Genomic DNA, 16862 nt, shown 5'->3' with positions numbered 1-16862 from the left:
AAACTGAGAATCTATGTAAAAATAAAGCATAATTATGACTGTCATCTAGGTTGTTGTTACTTTAGTTTCCACATTGTTACAAAGTTGTTCTCTTCCCAATATTAATGAAAAACATACAATCACTATGTACGCTTTTTTTTTTTTTTTTTTTTTTTTTGTCTTTTTGACTTTTCTAGGGCTGCTCCTGCAGCATATGGAAGTTCCCAGGCTAGGGGTCTAATCTGAGCTGTAGCTGCCAGCCTACGCCAGAACCACAGCAATGCAGGATCCGAGCCAACTCTGTGACCTACACCGCAGCTCACGGCAACCCTGGATCCTTAACCCACTGAGCAAGGCCAGGGATTGAACCCACAACCTCATGGCTCCTAAATGGATTCGTTAACCACTTAGCCACAATGGGAACTCCACATGTAGGCATTTTTTAAAGTATCCATATTTCCTATGATTGACCTACCTACATTTTCTATCAATTCTCTCTAGATTTTTCAATTAAAGTAACTTTGAAGAAAATAACTGACATTTCACCAACATATTCCAAAAAAAAAAAAAAAAAGGCTAAAAAGAACAAAAAATCAGCAAATGTAAAACAAACAAACAAAAACAAAACAAAACAAAAAAATGGAGTTCCCATCGTGGTGCAGCAGAAACAAATCCGACTAGGAACCATGAGGTTGTGGGTTCAATCCCTGGCCTTGCTCAGTGCCTTAAGGATCCAGCATTGCAGTGAGCTGTGGTGTAGGTCGCAGACATGGCTCGGATCTGGCATTGCTGTGGCCCTGGCATAGGCTAGTAGCTGTAACTTGGTTTAGACCCCTAGCCTGGGAACCTCCCTATGCCACAAGTGCAGCCCTAAAAAGCCAAAAAAAAAAGCAAATGAAAGGTTGTTTGGGGTCAATTATCAAAAAAGACTTCCTTTACAAATTACTTTCATAGACCTGAGTAATCTTTTTTTTTTTTTTTTTTGTCTTTTTGCCATTTCTGGGGCCACTCCCGTGGCATATGGAGGTTCCCAGGCTAGGGGTCGAATCGGAGCTGTAGCCACCGGCCTACGCCAGAGCCACAGCCACGGGTGATCCGAGCCTCGTCTGCAACCTACACCACAGCTCACGGCAATGCCGGATCCTTAACCCACTGAGCAAGGGCAGGGACCAAACCCACAACCTCATGGTTCCTAGTGGGATTCGTTAACCACTGCGCCACGATGGGAACTCCCTGTACTGACTAAATTAAAGGGATTTAGGATGTGTTATAAATATAGATCCTACAGCAATAAAAATTGTTGAACTGGGAGTTCTCTTATGGCACAATGGGTTAAGGATCCAGCATTGTCACTGCAGTGTCTTGGGTTACTGCTGAGGCATGGGTTCAGTCCCTGGTCTGGGATCTTCCACATGCCATGGGTGCAGCAAATTAAAAAAAAAAAAAAAAAAAAAAAAAGTTGAACCGATGTTAAAAAAATTATTTTCTCTTAATCAAAGTCTTCTAACATTGCCAAAAGAAAGCTCTTACCTTTAAAAAAATATTTTCCCCTTTTCTTATACAAAATAATAAAGAAATTGTTCCAGGCTGAACCACTACATTTCCACTTTAAGAAGAAAATTCCACTCTTAATTTGATAAAATCAGTTAAACAACAAGTTAAGGGTTGCATTTAAACAAAATGAATATATTTTGTTTCTTTATTCAGAAAACAATGCCAGTAACAACTAATTTTCCTGTATGGCTGGGGAAATCAACGCTGGGTTTGGGCTCGGTTGTTTTGTTATTGTTGTTGTTCCAGAAGGCATTGGTCAATGCCACTCTTATTTAGAGTTCTTAATCTAGAGTCCATGGATTGCCACAAAATCTACAGGTTTCTGCAATTATATGTAAAATATCATGTGTATATACCATGGTGACTCTTCTTGAAGCAAATTATTGTTTTTTGCTACCCTGCACCCTCCTTCGGTTAACTGTACAGATTGTACCCTCTGGGTACAATCCTAATGCCTAGTCCATGAAAAATGACAATGAGGCTGACTCTATCTCCTACTCCAAGAGAGATGTACAGGATTATTCCACAATCTAATCAAAGTGAATTAGGACAAAGAGATTTTGATAGGGCTTCTGGAAAAGAGATTCTCTTTTTTCCTGTTTGATCTGAAGCCTGAGAGGATGTTGTAGATGAAGCAATGCTACTGCCACAATCTTGCTTCCAAATGAAGCCAGAGACTGAAGTTCTATTAGTGGAGGCTGAGAGACGGAGAAAAAAATGGCTCTTGCTTACATTACTTTAATCCAGAAGTTAGTTCTGTGCTAAGACTTTCCACATTTTAATAAATAACACATAACACGCACTCATGCACATTTATATCATCTTACTCCACAAATTTGCATAGCTGACTTCTTCAGCTGAACTGCTACTGGCCTTCTCTGACCTTTCCTATCTAATATAAATTCCCTTCTCTGTACTCTTTACTTCTGTCCATCCTACCTGTTTTTAATCTCATTACATACAGTCAGAATCATATGGCATGTGCTATTTCTTAACTTGGTACACAGAAATTTGGTCAGTGTTCAGTCCTTTTCAATCAACATTTACACAGTGAAGGATTACTTTCTAGAAGAGAGAGAGAATCTGGGAGAGAAAGAGAGGGACAGAGGCAGAGCAGGACAGAAAAAGAGAGACACAGAGAGAGAGGGAAGGAGGAGAAAGACTTTAAAAATAGCAGATTCAAATAGAGAGCTGTACGGCACGTTTCATCAATAGTGGAACAAATTGAGATTTTAATTACAGACATACAAGAGAACATATTTTAGTTAAGCAAATATCTGAAGTATAGATTAGGAGGAAAGGATTTTGATGTAGTTTGATCTCCATTCCAAACAGACTTAGCTGACATAATTACAGGGCCCCTAAAAGGAACTGCTAGGGTTTAGAAGCACTTTCCACTTCCTTTAAACTGGCTCTATAAATGCCAAGAGTGAGTATTTTAGATTAAATGAATAGATTAATAAACATCTTTGGAATATCCATTATTAAGGTTGATTTATGTTCTCCTGTCAGCAGTAATTCAAGAAAATGCCACACTATCCAAAAAATATTGCATGTCATTCTCACCGCTTTGCCAATGTTATGACACCACATAAGTATGACAATATCTAAATTCTTTTGCCATATTAACTATACACAAAAGCTGATAGATAATAAACCCCTTTAAGTTTTGCCTGGGCATCAGCACAGGAACCACTCATATTTATAACTCTGATAAATGACCTTTCATTTATAAATTTATAGTATATCCATAATTTCTTTAGGGAACCAAGAGGTTCATTCAAAAAATTGCCATACCATTCATCTATGCAAAGATGATGGATATGGGTTATAAAATTAAATGCTTTTAAAAATTAAATTCATATTGCCAAGAAAAAGGATATGTTCTTTTCTGATTTGCTCACATTTTTAAATGATTACAACTGCACTATCAGCAGTTATAATACTTAATCTAGATAGCATATTAATATATTTATTAAATATGTACACATATATTGTTGTTAGGGTTGTACAGCATCAGGATGAACTACTGGACATCAAGTTCACTTAAATTTATTATTATATTTTCTAATTCTATTCCTCGCAGTGACCAATAAAATATATAAAGTATCATTAGCATAAAATATTTTTCATTTATTTAATTTTTCAGGACTACTCCCAGCCAACTGTATGGTTTATTGTACTATACAGACTATTATAAACTATAACTTTGCCAAAAATCAAACTCAACTAAATAAAGAGTCCTATTTTATCCTAGTATAGACTTTGCTCAATTGGAGAAATCAATGAAGGAGAAGATAGAAGATACTTATCACTAAAGTCACCAGTAAAAAGCAGAGAAGTCAGTGTTCTAATGTAAAGAAGAAATGCACATCGTTACTATGTTTGCTGTGTTCTGGAGAGTTTCCTACTCCTCCTTCACCTGCCATCCTCTACCACACACAAATCTCAGCACTTTGATTTTTTCTAGAGTAGTTTTACTTTTTCAAAATCTATCCTATTATTACAGAATCTGCAAAAGACTGAACCTGAGTTTAACTATTTCATCTGGTTATAGGAACAACAATCTTCAAATTGTAACTTTCTTTAGCACTGGCTCATCCAGTCCAAAAAAAAAAAAAAAAATTGTTCCAAACTCTTGCAAAATTTCTATGCAAAGTATCTCTTACATATTATACGCTCTAGATTCTGCTTAAAACAAAAACAATATTAAAAATAAAATACAATAAGCAGTTTACATACCCCTGTGGACCGCTAGCTCCTTGTGGGCAGGAACATATTTATCATCATCTTTGGGTCACCGGTAGCCAGCACAGCACCTGAGACAAAAAGCACACCCGTAAATGTGTTTGAATGAATTAAATGATACAGTGCTGACTGGAAGCCACTTGAAAGGTAAGAATTCAATGAAGTAATCATTCTATCCACCAACCCTCTTCCTCTACATCCTATAGTATTAAAGTAGCAGTGCAGATTCTCAAACATTTGAATGACAACTTTATTCTAGTTGAGAAGAACTCAATTCTCAAAAACAGTTGTTTCTAGGGCATTCCCTTTGTGGCGCAGCAGAAATGCATCTGACTAGTATCCATGAGGATGCAGCTTCCATCCCTGGCCTCACTCGGTGGGGCAGGTATCCAGCATTGCCGTGAGATGTGGTGTAGGTCACAGAGGCAGTTTGGATCTCATGTGGCGGTTGCTGTGGCGTAGGCTGGAAGCTATAGCTCTGATTCGACCCCTAGCCCAGGAACTTCCATATGCCTCAGGTACAGTCTTGAAAAGCAAAAAAGAAAAGAAAAAGAATATTCTTTCTAAATGCTTATTATATTATGCATTTTTATTAGTTTTAGTTTTGGTGGAGACCATACAATGAATTGTTTGAGATCATGCACTTTGGAGTTAGGCAGACAGTGGTTCAAATCCTGGTTCTACCACTGACTATTTACATGGTTTTGGATACATCATTTAACCCCTCTAAATCTCAGTTTGTCTTCAAAGTAAAGATAATTTTAAAATCTTTCTAATAATATTCAAAGGATCAGAGGAAACAATGCTTAGCACCCTGGCTGACATGCAGTATGCCCTCAAGAAATAACTATCTGTTTTCTTTCCTCTTTCCTTCCTTCCTCTTCTGAAGAGCTAACCTAACCCAAGGAGAGGTCTGGCCTTTGCCTTTGGCAACTGGGAGGTGATCTCTAGGGCCACAAAATGTCATGCCTGACAGAAGTGTCTGTGTTTGCATGAAGGCTCTGGCCAGAGGACAGTCTAAGCATGGGTGCTTTGGGCCATGCAGTACCAATTTTGCCTCCAAACCAGAGACCAGAGGTTCTGGCCCGAGACTGACATCTGGGAGAGGCTGGAGGCTAAAGGTCAGCCACAGGGGCAGTATGTGATTAAGTCCCAGTAAAAACTCTGGCTCAAAGAGAGAAGGTGGCAGTGTTCCATGCCTGTTGTCACACACCAATGCTGAGGAAGCAGCATGTCCTGACTCCCAAGGGGAGGACAGTGGAAGCTCTGTGGTTGATTCTTCTAGTTGCAGACTCAGCCTTACACACTTCTTTCTTCACCTGATTTTTAACCTGTATCTTTTTCCTGTAAGAAACTGTAACTGTGAATATAACTTGCACTGAGTTCTGTGAGTACTTCCAGCGAATTTTCAAACTCGAGGGTGGTTTTGGAAACCCCTCAAGTGTGCAATTGGTGTCAGAAATGAGGGTGGTATTGTGTGGAGGATGGGCTCCTTGAAAACTGTAGTTGACTAACTGTACCATTGGTTAAGCTCTGACACTTTCCTCCCTTAAATCCGGAAAGCTCAAAAACTTTGAAAGATATCTTACTTTACCACTCAGGGGAACTGAGTTTTTTGGCCATGCCCACAGCATGCAAGTTCCCAGGCCAGGGCTCAAACTCATGCCACAGTAGTGACTCAAGCTGCTGCATTGACAATATTAGATCCTTAAGTGCTAGACCACCAGGGAACTCCCAAGTGAACTTAACAAAACTCTCACTTAACAGTGAAAATCACTGAATTGATGGTGTTTACGTACAGATTGTTTTATTCTTCCTTGTACAAACAATAAAATCCCTGCCCCTGTAACAGATATAGAAATGTTTTGTTTTAGTAATATAAACAGCAATACTATTTAGAAATAAGTGAGTCATGTACAAGTGAACTTTCTAAAGATTAGTAATAGTAGATCTGTCAAGTTCAGTTATTAAAAATTAAGAGATAGACTTGTTTCAAACAAAATATTATTTAAATCATCTGCTTGTTTTGCTTCTCCTAAATGCAGTACGCAAGTATGTTTAAACCTTGTTTTAAAAAGGGAAAAAAAAGCACACACACTTACAAATAAGTTTGGTAGGCAGAATTTTAAGATGGTCCCCAAATTTCCTCTCGTTTGTGAATGTGCTCCTCAGTATAATCTCCAGAATTATGAATATAATACATTTTAGTCCTATGAATAGGTTATATTATATAAAACAGTTGACTTTAAAATAGGAAGGTTACCTAGCTGGGCCTACCCTAATCAGATAAGCCTTATAAATAGTGGTCTAGAGGTCAAAGACAGAGAAAGGTGGAGATTTGAAGCATAAGAAGGGTTTGACACACCTCTGCTGGCATCGGGTGGAGGAGGCCGCAAGGTAAGCCTCATATCCTCTAGGCAACCCCTAGAGGATAGCTAGCAAGGAAATGGGTCCTCAGTCGCGCACGCAAAGAACTGAATCCTACCACTAAGAATGAGTTTGGAAGCAGGTTTTTCCCCAAGAGTGTACAGGCAAGAACTCAGCCTAGACAACCCTGATTTCAGCCTTGTGACACCTTGAGCCTAGTCAAGCCATGATGGGCTCTTGACCTTCAGAACGGTGAGTTAATAAGTGGGAACTGTGTCATGCCACTAAGTTTTGGATAACCTCATATATACCAACAGAAAGTTAACACACAGGGGAACTGAGGTTTCTGCATGTGTTTTAATGACCTCTTTTCAGTTTTTCACTCTGAAAACATCATCAGTTTTACGTTAGGTTTCATTAACCGTGTAAATCCCAGTTACCATTGCCAAGACCAAAAAGTCATGGACCCACTCGGAACAAGAACACAAAAAAGGTACTAAGCTATATGCTACAGACTGAATATGTCTGTCCTCCCAAAATGCATATGGTGAAACCCAATACCCTATGTGATGGTTGCATTAGGCAGTGAGGCCTCTGGAAGGTGATTAGCTCATGAATGGGGTTGGTAATCTTATCAAAGAGACCTCTCTATGCCCTTCCACCAAATGAGGTTACAGCAAAAAGAGAGCCGTCTAGGAACTAAACACTGAATGTGCTGGCACCTTGATCATGGGCTCCCCAGCCTCTGTAAGCATGAGAAATAAAATTTCTCTTGTGTTAAGCCACCCAGTTTATGGTATTTCTGTTAGAGCATTCCATATGGACCAAGACAAAAATGTATTTATTGTCTCTTCAATAAATAATTTTGAAAACTAAACTCTGTATCTCCTCTTTGGAAGGTGTGGAGAAGTTTTCTCTTGAATATTCTGTGAATTATGTCCAAATTTTCTGGGGACATTTTAAGGGTAGGAGTAGGCAGTGAGTGTGCCTTCTTGAGGCATATGTGGGAAACGACCATATGTTCAGTGCAGAGTATACAGAATCTCTAAGTATCTGAAGTGAAACTGGGGGTCACTTAAGAAGAAGCACTCCCAAGAGTCTTCACAGAACATGTTACTACAACTGCTCCTCATCTCAGTCCTTTTTTATTCATCTGTTACAATGCTGCCATATTATTTTTTATAAAATACACATCTTATCATGTTGTACCTCTACTCAAAATGACCGACTGCAATGGCCTTCCAGACAAAGTCATTATTTCACTAATACCCTAAATATTTAAGCATGCACAACATGCCAAGTTCTATACCAGGTGATAGGAACACAATAGTAAGTATAATAGATAAGGTCCTGCACTTTTCAGAGATTTGCTCTTTCAAAAATATCCTTCCCATCTTGCTCAACTAGAAAATGACGACAAATCTTTAATGCCCAACTCCAGCTTCACGCCTCTGGGAAGTACTCTTTGACTCTCTTAGGAGTAATGAGGCACCCCTTCTCTGTGCTCCCCAATCATATAATAAAATTTATTACATTGTATTAAAATTTCATGGGATTGCATGTCTGCATCCTCCTTAAACAGAATAAAGGGAGAAAGCTCAGGAAGCATCTACACCAAACTCCTAGTCAATGAGTGATTATGAATAGGTAGGTCCTCCTGGGAAAAGCTGGCACTACACCCAATACCTCCTGTGGCGTAGATCCTACAGGATAAATTCAGGATGGAGGGAGAGTATTCTAAACTGAGAGTGGGAAGTAGGCTGGACAGGAAGGATGAACCTCACTCTCCCACAAAGCTGAGGTATGCTGTGATGGTGAGGCCTCCTTACCCTCTGTCTCACCTGTGAGTGTCTGGAGCTCTGGCCCAGGGCTGACACTCCAGAATGCAAACTGGGAGATCAGCTACCAGTTAGAACTATTAACCAGCTAACTTAGACAACCATCTTGGGTGATAGAACTTGAGAGTGAAAAGTGGTTTAAATATTTACAAAATTTCTCCAGGAAAAAGTGAAAGCAAAATGTGGATCCCAAACAGACAGAGCTAGCATGGGAACTCTTGTTAGGAAGGGGCAAGGAGAGACGCAGAGCTCAGAGGTGGGTCTCTCTCTGTATCTGGGTGTTTATTTATTTATTTATATATTTATTTATTTACTTCTTTTTTTTAAGGGCTGCAGGTGTGGCATATGGAAGTTCCCAGGCTAGGGGTTGAATCGGAGCTGCAACTGCAGGCTTAAGCCGCAGCCACAGCAATGCCAAATCCAAGCCTCATCTGTGACCTACACCACAGCTCATGGCAACACTGAATCCTTAACCCACTGAACAAGGCCAGGGATTGAACCCGCATCCTCACAGATATTAGTCAGGTTTGTAACCCACTGAGCCACAATGAGTATTCCTGTGTCTTGGTATTTAATCTATAAGGAGGTAGGGCAGGAAAAAATCAGCTGGATCAAAAGAGCCCTAGGGCCCATGGGCTGACAGTCCTCTTTCATAGACATTACTTGCTGGGGAGGGAATGGGAGAGGTCACAGACCTCTCAGGGAACCCCTGATGTAATTCTTAGACCCATCTAACCTGGTTAAGGAGAAATGAAGAAACACTGGTGAAGGAAGGTACCCATATAGATTGAGTAAAAACAGGTTACTCTACCTCACAGGTTGTATATATGCACAAGGAACCTCAAAATTAACGTGCTCTGTTCCCTCCTCTCCAGCCCCTATGCGCGCGCGCGTGCACACACGTGCACACACACACACAAGGCACAAGCACACAAGTGCAACAAAGAGGGAAACTGGGAAAGCCTGAGGATGAGGGAAAAAAAGAGGGACCTCAAATTCAAGGCAATGGAGGTCAGCAGTACATGGAAGTTCCCAGGCTAGAGACTGATTCAGAGCTGCAGCTGCCAGCCTATGCCACAGCCACACCAGATCTGAACCGCATCTGTGATTTCCACCACAGCTCATGGCAATGCCAGATCCTTAACCCACTGAGTGAGGCCAGGGATCAAATCCGCATCCTCATGGATACAAGTTGCTTTCATAACCTGCTGAGCCACAACAGGAACTTCAAAAAATTATTATAATGTCTTACCAGAGTATTTTCCTATTTAAATGACTCAAACGGCTATTAAAAAAATCTTTTTTTTCTTTCTACCTTTATACCTTCTCTATCAGATCTATTTCTTCCCATACTACTGAAAGTTACATATTACCTCACTCAACATAAAAAAGGGACCAAGAATATCAATTTTTTAAGAGTCTGTAAGAAAGATAACCACCTGTACTCCAGCCTCAAACTTCTTTCCTAGTGTCCCTTTGGATAATCTACCAAAAAGACACATGATCTAAAATCTTACATTATTATAAATCCAAGCTACTAAGGTAATTTGCCTAATTTAAACCCTTAAGATATGTGTTGTGGTTCCTTGCTACAAATTCCAAGAACTTCCGCGTGTTCATTTAATAACTCCATAGGTAGCAGCCCTGTATTGGAAACTACAAGTAGGAACGAACCACAGGCTTTCTCTCCACATTCTACCTGTGAGCTGAGTGTTCTGAGACAAGTCACTTGATCTTTCAGGTACGTTATTTATCACACTTAAAGGACAGAATACACAATTTCCAAAGTTCCACTTTGCCCTAATATTTGTACTCCCAGAAGATCGTGGCTACTGATGGTATCTTATTAACATTTCTAGTTCATGAATGAAAACGCACCAAAAAACATTAATTTTCTGTCACAATAGGAGAATTGGTAGCATGAGGAGCAAGTGAGAGAAATGTTAGATGAGACTTGGGCGATCAACAATGATCATAATCAAATACTGATGTTATATAGTAGTTCCTATGAGCAGACACCATGCTAAGTGCTTTACATGTCAGATCTGGCTTAATTCTTACAACTCTGTGGAATAGGTGCTTTTATTATACTCATTTTACGGATGGAAAACTGGTGCAAGAGATTAAGAAATGCGCTCAAGGTCACAAAGCTGGAAATTCTTTAGTTAACTATGATATTCCTGTGAGTTGCAATCAAAAGAACTTAACCAAAACACAGTGAAAAGTGCAAGATAAAAGAAATTCTAGAATCACCGTGTATTAGAAATGTTTAACAGAACCACTTTTGGAATTAAAGTTAAATAAGAATGCAGAGAAATCACTGCTCCAAAAACTTATTTTCATGAGGTATAGTAGTATACAGATACACACAAAGTTGAGACCAGAAAGGTTTCATTTCTTCCCTCATTCTACAGGTGAGGAAAATTCAGTTTACCAGAGGAATGGCAGGACTGTACCCAGAACCCAGATCTCCTCTTTGCTAGCCCAGTGCTCCTTCTAGTGTGTTCCTAATTCTTTTGGAAAGGCAATCAGTGTTGAGAGAGCAGGCTGTGAGGTCAGACTGCTCAGGTTGAATTCCTGTTCTCACTTGCCAGCTGTGTGATCTCACACCTCAGTTTCCACATCTGTAAAATGTGAGTCATAAAGCCTACTGCATAGGGTCGTCAGAATTAAAGTAATTAATACACACAAAACACTCAGAACCATCCCTGGTACCCAATAAGTCCTTAAGTGTTGGTTTTGATTTTAACTACTAAAGCACATTTGGGGGGAAAAGGAAGCCAAAAACATCAATAACCATCCAGCTGCATTCAGAGGAGAGCAAAAAAGGCATGTTAATACTTGAGACAGCCCCAGGCTTTCCATTTAAAAATTCTATTCCTCACTCTCCTTAGTATATCATATAGATAACTGAGAGTAAATTTTTGTCAGGACTAGAGATACAGGAAATGCTAAATGAAGGAATTTACTAGCAAAGTTTTAGGGAGGACTCTTAGTTTCCAGTTCTAGCTTTATCATTCACTACTAAATTCTGGAAAGCCATGTCATGTCTGCAAGTCTCAGTTTCCTTCCCGGAACTTTCCTATCAAGGGATACTTCTGGAGGGTTCTCAAGGTATCATTAGTAGCTGAGGCCAAAAGGAAATGTCTGCTCTTAAGTTCAATAACACTAACCCAGTGAACAATATATAACCTTTAATTACCAAATCTTTTGTTTTCTTGTTTTGCATCCGATTTCTTGCCATTATTAACTGAGGCGTGATTATAGGAAAACACATATTAATTTGCAATTCAAACAGCCTTTAATCTTAAAAGACTGTCCATGGATAGAAGAAATGGCGATCAAGTCCCCTGGCTCTGTCCCTTGCGTAGCCCACCACTTGCTCAAGGGATCTGAACTCATAAAGGAGGAACGCTGTACAGCTTTAAAATGACTTCATTCCCATATTTACATATTTTTAATAGGGCTATGATGAATCTCCTTCCGCTTGACTCCTATTTTGAGCTGTGATATTTTAATCTCCATTCTTGCTGCAACTTAGCAGATGAATGTGCAGTGTGACAGAGCTCAGAGGAAATAGTATAAATAAAGCAAAGTGGAGCTATGACATCTCACATTTTATAGCTTTTTTATTGTAGCCGAAGCATAAACAGAGCACAGCTGTGTTATACTTACCGCTGTGAGCACTCCCTCAATCCTCACCCCCTGTTGCTTTTAAAAAGACAGTGCTCTTATTCAGAAAGCTCTGGCTGTGGGTAGCAGGGGCCCCGCCGCAGCAGCCTTTACCCCAAACCTCTACCTTTGACTCATTTCTCCTCTTCCAGATGTAGATTTGCGGAGTTCCACATCATTCATCTGACTGAAAACCAAAGCGCCAAGTGCAGCCCACCCTGCACTGCAGCGGAGGCACCCTGCCCCTATCTATTGGAAGATGGCTCCACAACCAAAACTATAATTTGCACTCCTCAATGCACACACACCACCCAAACAATTACAAACACTCTCTTAATAGGAGACCCACAACTAGCTGAAAGTATTCAAAATAGTGCTCCCTCTCAATGAAAGTCCCTTTTAGAATAAAGAAGTTGTTATTTTTCACTTTCTAATTAACTCTTAGTCATGTTTGGGTGAAAGTTGGAAATGCCAGGAGGGCCAAATACAGTGAAAGTGCGAAGAGTGGAGTTGAGATGTACAAAATCACTCTACATGCTGACACAATCACCAGGTTTTAGAATTTCTCAGGCTGGTTATATATGTAAGTCCAAAGAAGAGAGAGGAAAAGACAAATAGCAAGCACCTTCTACTCTGAGGACTATAAGGTTATAGACACTGGGTTGAGCCAATCAGAGTCCTTCCCAGAGATCTTTTACTGAAGTAAAATGGAAAAAACAGCAAGCTATAAAATTCCTGTGCTGTCATCAACAGTACCATTTCCTCACATATGGGAAAACCTCAAACTGCAGCCAAAACAAGCAAAGCTGACATCCCAAATGATGCAGAGACAGGAGAAGGGTATCAAGCCCAGACAGAGGATGACTCCCTGGTTCCAACTGTTCCTGAAGCCCATCTATACTCCTGCCTCCCCCACCCACCCACCAATTTGGTTATTTGCCTCCCTTGTATTCCTTTATACAACAAATTCCAGCTTTTTTTCTTAAGCTGCTGCCTCAAATTGGGTTTTATCACTTACGAAACTAAAAGAATCCTATTACACCTTCCAGAAGAAGATCCTTTTTTTCAGTTGGGCTAGGGTTTCTTCATTCTTTTTCAAATACCACCACACTATTTATGGGAAGGAAGGAAAACCCTCTGGGCTTGTAGAGGAATGTGTAATGAAATTCAAAAGGCACATGCATCCAAGTGAAAAGAATATAGGGGCAGAGGAGCCTACATACACCAGTGAAGTGAAATGAGAGTCAGGAAGATTGATTTGCATCGTCATTAACATGGAAGGAGAAAAGCGGGAGAACACAATAACCGCAAGAACCACCTCCATTGACATATGTCATTGTTTCTGAACAACGGGCCCAACTGGGCTAACACAGGGGCAAAGTTGGTATCCCAAGCTTCCCAGCTATCTATCCGCCCAAAGTTGCTCTTCTGCCAAGCTCATTGTTTACCAAGCTGCCAGCCCAGCCCAGGGAGCTGATTAGCAATTTGCACTTTTGTGAGAGGATTAACAGAATTCCTTTGTTTTGATGTCGGATTATCAAACTGCATCTTTAAAGAGGTGTGACCTCATCCAGATTCATAAGGCTGCTCCCTTGAGAATGACTTGAATTTTACTCCACTTGCGCAACATATAATTTCATAAAGGAGTTACTGTCAAAACATGGTACTCAATTCTTGATGTGTGCGAAGAAGCACATTTGTAATGTAAATAACCTCAGAAGTTTTGTGATATTTTAAAATAACCCATCTGGTGGGAAAACAAGGATTTTCAACCCATTTGCTTCCAACAGTGGTAAATTAGTGTGCATCTCGCTCTCATAGAACCCAGAGATAAACCCCATTCCCAAACTGAGATTCATGGTGTTTTATTTTTAAGAGTGAGTATTTTTAATTGCCCCATGCTCCTGATATATTTTATTAAAAGAATGCAGAATGCATTGACAGAGTAAACTGAGGCAAACCAAAGAATTTGATGGCTACGGCCAAAATGATAATGATAACAAATTGTTTACACTGCATGGTTTATACATCCAACTTTACCCAAAAACAAAGACGAATGAGGAAAACACAATAAGAGTTTTGCATTTCTAATTCTGTTCAGTAATAGGCAACTCATCAGAAAGAAAATCCCTTAAATTTCCACCCAAGTTTGAAACAAGTAAAACTCCCAAGGGGAAATATCTCTAAGGCAGTATGCAACAGGTTGGGAAAAATCAGTCTTCAGACTCTGTGCCCTAGTGTAATTTTTACTTCAGATGGCAATCACAAATGCACAAGAGCAGTCCGGCCTCTGGAAGGCATGCATTACTGGTGTGAGAACTGTATCCTGAGAAGTACATAAACGCCTGCTCACAGCTACAAATGGCAAAAGGGCAATCTGGCCACAGCTAACACCCCCAGAGCCAGACGCTGCTGCAGATCAAGCGACAGCTTTATTTGTTGACAAACTAAAAATCAAAAGAACTGATTTGCAGGTGCTTGTCCTGGGACAAGCAACGAAAACATCCTGTCTCATAAAGAGGAAACAAGTATAATTAAATGTGTGTTTATTTTTAATATTAACATAGATTGTTACCCCAAAGTTGACAGGTTAAGGAATGTTTCTTTAAGTTAGAGAATTTTGAATTACAGTAAGAGTGCACTGGGCAAGCCCTGATAAATAAGGTGTCAGGTGTGTTTGTTTATAAACACAATAAGATAAACATAAGATAATTAAATCAATGGTTTTTAATGGGCCATTGTGTAAACTAATGAATTCACTTGGAAAATCTTTCTTAATACAATTAAGTCATATACCCCAACTTATAGCCTGTGGGTGGAATGAGAACATATTTTTCTGAAAAAATCTCAACTAGGAGTCTATGAATTCTTCTTAAACGGCCCTCTCTTATATGTGAAAACAGCCCTTCTATCTGGATTATTGGCAAGTCTTGCCTTACTAACCAAATTGAAGTGTCCCTAAAAAAGTGGACCAGGGTCTCTTAAAAGCCTCCTACAGTGACCTACACACAGTCTGGTGTTCAAAAAAGTTGGATAAATCAATTGAAAAGACGTGTTTAATTAACAGGGGTGTGATAGATATTATCAAAGCAGACAAATAAATACTTCAGGGAGAAAAGAAATGAAAAAAATAACTTACAAATAACTTGTCTTTAACCCTAAAGCTGCCTACAAGGAATTCAAGAAGAAAACAGGGTGCATTATTTATGCCTTCTCTAGCCATAAATACAGAGCACCAGCCAAAATCAACCTTGAAATATTCATTTATTCAACATATATTTATTGAATGTCTCCATTTGCCAGGGACTATCTTGAGACCTAGAGGCAGAGCAGTAAAACAGAACAGACTAAGCTCCTTGCCCTCGTGCAGCTAATATTCCAGTCGGGGATACAAAAAATAAGTAAGATAAATGAATAGATATATACATACCATTAGGGAAGTGCTGAAGAAAAAAATTGAAGCAAAGGATGAGAGAGTGTTTAGAGGAGGACTAGATGACGTTTTAGATAGAGGACAAGGAAAGGCTTCACCTAGAAAGTGCCACTGAGTCAAGAACCAAAGAAAGTGCTGGAATGAGTTACTCGTTCAGTATCTGGAGCAAGATCACTGCAGAAAGAAGGAAGTTTGCAGCGATGCAAAGGTCCTACAAGTCATGCTTGTTAAAGAAAGAGCAATGGGCAGAGGGAGGGAGGACAGCAGTAAAGGACAAGACAATCAGGAAAGGAGGTAGGGGCTGCCTCAGCTCCTGGAGGGTCATAGTAAGGACTCCTCCGAGGAGAAAAGCCATGGGCGGGTCCTGAGCAAAGAAGGACATAATCTAACTAGTGTGCTGCACACCCGCAAGGCTCACCATGACTGCCATATGAAAACAGGCTGAAAGGGAACAAAGTTAGGAGCTCAATTAGGCAACTTTGGCCACAAGCAGAAATGATGGTGGCTTGGACCAGACTGGGAAGTAGAGGTGGGGAGAGGTAGTCGGATCCAGGAAATGTTTTGAAGGTAGTGCTGACAGGTCTTTGCCCAGGGATTGGATGGACTAAAAGTAAAAGAGAAGAGTCAAGGATGATGAAAGGTTTCAGGTCTGTGTAATGGAAGGGACGGATTTTCCCTCAACTGAGCTGGGGAAGACTTCAAGGAGAACAGGTATGAGGAGCATGTCCAGAGCTCATCTCCATGTGCCAAGTGGACCTGCCAAGGAGCCATTTGCAGATGTGTGTATGGAGTTCAGGAGAGAGGTTACCAGGCAAAAGTAATTTATATTCCCAAACAAAATTTTCCTAGCTCTGACGAGTAAAAGCAGCTGCTTTCAAATGAATCTTTCTTTAAGAAATTATAACTACTTTTTTTATTTTTTAATTGTTCCAACTGTACTGAATCCATTTACTGTTGGAAAAAACCTAGTTTTTTAACCCCTGGCTCTGCCATTAACTCACTACATGATTTTTTTATATTCTTTTTCTCATTCAAATGAATCTTTATTTAAAATAAATGACAGGATTTGCAGTATCTTTATTAACATTTTCAAAAGTGCAGAAATCTATACTCATCTCTTTGATCTTAATAGAGACAATTCCTTAAAGTTCATCATATACTAATAAATCAAAGGCAGCAAAATTCATACTGGAATATATATAATAAATGCCAAAGTTGACACAACCATTCAAAATCTACGGGATGCTGCAAAGGCACAGCTTAGAGGGACA

General features: G+C 39.7%; 1 long non-coding RNA gene across 8 annotated transcripts in view; it reads right to left on the bottom strand.

Moving 5' to 3' along the window:
• The window catches only part of LOC146403381 (uncharacterized), a 479111-nt gene that overhangs the window by 288791 nt on the left and 173458 nt on the right, over nt 1-16862 (bottom strand). For all 8 annotated transcript variants that reach the window (XR_014803745.1, XR_014803744.1, XR_014803743.1 and 5 more), the window contains exon 3: nt 4276-4352. This is a non-coding gene — a long non-coding RNA (uncharacterized LOC146403381). The remainder of the gene's footprint in view (nt 1-4275; nt 4353-16862) is intronic.

Source organism: Sus scrofa, chromosome 5, assembly GCF_054392235.1.
Source record: "Sus scrofa isolate SSC_HxYL_T2T_F1_AM1 chromosome 5, Sscrofa_HxYL_maternal_Yorkshire_Landrace_v2.0, whole genome shotgun sequence".
Lineage (NCBI taxonomy): Eukaryota > Metazoa > Chordata > Mammalia > Artiodactyla > Suidae > Sus > Sus scrofa.
This window is presented reverse-complemented; position numbering and strand designations above follow the sequence as displayed.